Source organism: Adiantum capillus-veneris, chromosome 3, assembly GCF_014529385.1.
Source record: "Adiantum capillus-veneris isolate H3 chromosome 3, ASM1452938v2, whole genome shotgun sequence".
NCBI classification, from domain to species: domain Eukaryota; kingdom Viridiplantae; phylum Streptophyta; class Polypodiopsida; order Polypodiales; family Pteridaceae; genus Adiantum; species Adiantum capillus-veneris.
In genome coordinates this window covers 38,200,362-38,204,804 of record NC_140933.1, presented here as the reverse complement: position 1 = coordinate 38,204,804, position 4,443 = coordinate 38,200,362, and positions in this window count along the sequence as shown.

The window sequence follows — 4,443 nt, the reverse complement described above, 5'->3', positions numbered from 1 at the left end:
ATGTTCTTTCCCCTGTAGGTGAAGTAAATTCTCCTTTCAGGGAACTTCATGTTGGCAGCCATGCGATCAAACCATGGTGCCCCTAGGATAACATCCTGATGTTGGAGGGGAGAGATGAAGAAGTCTTCTTTGTCGACATAGCTTTGGACATGAAGCCTCAACTTCCCAATCAAGGGAGTAACGGAGGCTTGTTGTCCCTTGAAAGCTGCATCAGCTGTTACTATATCTCCCATCTCAAAAGCTTGAATGCCCAACTTGGTGGCCAACTCTATTGATATGAAGTTGAGAGTAGAGCCAGGGTCAAACAAGATGAAGGCATCATGCTCTCTACCTTTCCCCAAGCATAGGAGAGTGATGATCCTTTGCAATGAGCATCCTCTTTTGGAGCTTCGATGGTGGAAGCCCTAGGAGTCTCATTGCGAGTATTCTTCTTGGGGCAAGAACGATAGCCATGTCCTTGCTCCCCACACTTGAAACACTTATGGTCCTTGCGAAAAGCTTCAAGCTCTTCAGGAGAGAGTTTGTTTTTACCTTTGTAAACTCCCTTCTCCTTGGACCGATTGTTGTTGTTGTTGTTGGAAGTGCCTTGGGAATTATTTTGAGCATTGGATTTCCCCTTTGCATCATTTTTATCTTTGTTTTCCATGGGCTTGACATTACGTCTAGCCCCTTGATGGAAATTGATGCGTGAAGCAACCATGGTGTGGTGGATTACTTCGGTAATAGTACCGGGCCGTTGAGAGTTGATATATTCGGCCATCTCTTCAGGTAATCCCGCACAGAATTGCTGTCTTTGCTCGGCAAAGTCTATCTTTTGAAAGACAGTAGCTTTGAGATGTAAATCCCAAAACTTATCTACATACTTGTTGATAGACTCATGAGAGAGGAGCTTCAAGCCGCGCCATTCGGTAAGAACTTTATCTTTAGTATTGCTTGGAAGAAATTGCTTCATGATGGAAACTCGTAGAGTTTTCCATGTCTTTGGGGCTTCTCCATTGCCACGAAGGCTAGCCCACCATTGACGAGCTGATTTTTGGAAGTGCATAGCTACATGGCGTAGCTTGGAGGACTCTGTGAATCCCTCGTCCCCAAAGGCCGCATCAAATTGCTGGATGAAGGCCAACACTTTGTCGGTAGCACCAAAGGTGCCATCGTAGGTGAGAAAAGAGATACTCTTTCCTCCCTCCTTGAACTTCTTTAGCTTTTGTGACCTTCGCCATGCAGGAAATGATTTGCGATGTCCTCCCCTCTTGTATTCTCTAGGAGAATAGCCATAACTTTCATCGGAAGAGAAGGAAGGTGAAGAAGAAGGAGAAGAGGGTGACCTCTTCCGAGCCCTTTTCTTCCTTTGTTTCCTCTCTTGCCTTTGAGAGTGATGAGGAGAAGGACTATGGGTTGCTCTTTTCCTCTTGGGAGGAGTAGGCGATCGTCTAGACCGCCTTCTTCGTGGAGCCACATCTTCAGAAGAACTTAGAATTTCATTGCTTTCTTTCTCTTTGGATTCCTCCTCTCGAATGGGAGAGAGTCTTCTTTTGGGGGTCTCTTCAAGAGGCCTCCTAAGCTCTCTCTCCTCTTGGAGAGGAAGGGAAATTCCATAGGCACGAAGTTGTTGAGTAACTTCGGCTTGCAAGGTAGGGTTGCCCATAGCTTGTTGCAACCTAGTCACAAGATAATTCACAAACATGGGAGCATCATCATTAGCACCTTCATGTGCAAAATCAAAGCTATCAATGTTCATTCTACTCTCTTGATTATTGTCATCCATGTTAACAAAATTTTATGTATGTACTTAGTGTATGCTTTGGCAATTCAAAACCTTAGTTGCCACTCCTCTTAGCCTTTGAAAATCGGCTCTTAAGTATCTACACCCACGGCTCAAAGTGGTTAATTATAGAGAGTAGAGGAGTAGGTCTAACATAGCAGAGTTGCCAAGGGCTAGCTCCTTTCGGACTTCTTATGGCTCAATAATGGTAAAGCCGTAGGCAAGTCTAAACAGACTCCATTATTAAGTCCAAAGCTCCCGAGGTGTGCACCATCCCCCACATAGTGGGCTTAACAAAACCGGTATTAGATCCCAGTTCCACTTACTCTATTATAATTAACAACATCAACCATTTATAGGCTACTTAAGGACCTCTCTTCTTAAGCAAGAAAAGAGAAACCAAATGCTCTGATACCAATGTAATGGAATTTGCCTATTCAATTTGAGAATAGCGGAATTTAATGAGAGTACTTTCAAGAAATGATTTTGTGAGCATAGCGGGTAGACATAATTGAAGATAGCAACATAATCATAGCAATTAGTTAACTTGGCATAGACAATATTTTTGCAAGAGAGAGAGTTTAGAGAACATGACAACAATTGAGGACCGGATTTATGTGGAGCCGGTCCCCCCTCCAATAGGCATTTGTATTATGATTTCTCCCATAAAGAGAGACTTGTTACAATACAGTCTTTGTGTTCCTTGTGACCTAGGTGATGCCATGAAGATGGAAGGCTTCATGCACCACAAACATAACATAAACTTGAAGAAAGCTTTAACTATCCCAAGCCTCAGTCCCAAGACCTCAAACACCTTCGAAGGTGGAGAGAGCTAGCAGGGAATGAGGGTAGGGAAGAGGAAGAAGAAACATTTCGTAGGAGAAAGAATTAGTTCCTCACTTATCATACTCTTGTTGCTAGCATACATAATAGCATAGTAATGAAGAAGAAGGATATGGCAAGCTTAAGCATTGAAGCATGGCTCTTGGTTGGATTTGCACTCCATAGCCAATGAGTAGAAATGTCAAAATGGCTCCACAATTTCACATACAATGGCAATCCACATTCAACTTACATCCACGAAGTGACTGCGCATAAGCAAGTGCCAAAAGAGTTGCAATCCGAAACCTTGATCAATGCAAAAACAATGCTGTCAAGAGAGCTCACCAGCAATTGAAAGTGCTCGCCAAAATGCATGTACAATGGGCATCAACCATGCAACATAACCATATGAAAATCCATCCACAAAGATCATGAATCAAAGCACAAAATCACTGTAATGGAATTTGCCTATTCAATTTGAGAATAGCGGAATTTAATGAGAGTACTTTCAAGAAATGATTTTGTGAGCATAGCGGGTAGACATAATTGAAGATAGCAACATAATCATAGCAATTAGTTAACTTGGCATAGACAATACTTTTGCAAGAGAGAGAGTTTAGAGAACATGACAACAATTGAGGACCGGATTTATGTGGAGCCGGTCCCCCCTCCAATAGGCATTTGTATTATGATTTCTCCATAAAGAGAGACTTGTTACAATACAGTCTTTGTGTTCCTTGTGACCTAGGTGATGCCATGAAGATGGAAGGCTTCATGCACCACAAACATAACATAGACTTGAAGAAAGCTTTAACTATCCCAAGCCTCAGTCCCAAGACCTCAAACACCTTCGAAGGTGGAGAGAGCTAGCAGGGAATGAGGGTAGGGAAGAGGAAGAAGAAACATTTCGTAGGAGAAAGAATTAGTTCCTCACTTATCATACTCTTGTTGCTAGCATACATAATAGCATAGTAATGAAGAAGAAGGATATGGCAAGCTTAAGCATTGAAGCATGGCTCTTGGTTGGATTTGCACTCCATAGCCAAGAGTGTTGGTGTAGGCTCTCAACTCTACTTCCTTGGAGAGGGAGCTCTTGCACTTTGCATATCACACAATGAGAGTGCTTGTGAGTGTGTGTGGGTGAGTATATCCCCTAGGCACCCCCTAGCTTGCTTGGGTCGACCCCCCCTTGTAGCTCATGCCTGAAGCTCATTGGACCCTTCCAGGCCTAGCCAATCACAAGCAAGAGCCATTACAAGCAACATGGGTAGCCTTGGACAAGTGTCCCCCTTTCCCCTTTGAGAGAGAGGACTTGATAAATGCTAAAACAATTAGATAATTCATGTAATTTATCATTGGACCCCTTTGAAGCCTAGCCAATAGGCTTCAAGCAACACATGAAGGTAACATGGGTAGGGGCCTGACATGTGTCCTTGCTGCCTCTTCAAGTTGGGCTTCCCTTGTGTGTGTGAGTGGGTGTTCTCTCTCTAGCCCCTAGGAAAAGGGCTCGCCCCCCTCTTGTAGGAATGCTTTTGACTTTTAGGTGATCAAGCACCTTACTCACCAAGCATGACAAAGCACTTGAACTAGGGGGTGTTCCCACAAGCATCTCAGGCAAGCTTCTCAAGGCACCTCAAGTACTTTAATCATGCAGCAAGTCAAGCACCTCAAGCATGGAGCCAATCAAGCACCTCAAGAATCTTAATCAAGCACCTCAAGCATGAAAAACACCTCAAGCATGACAAGCACCTCAAGCATGACAAGCACCTCGAGCTTGGGCCGGGTTCCCACCTCAAGCTCAGCCCTAGCTTACTTAAGGTCAAAGGACTTTTACACACATTTATTGGAGGTCTTCAATG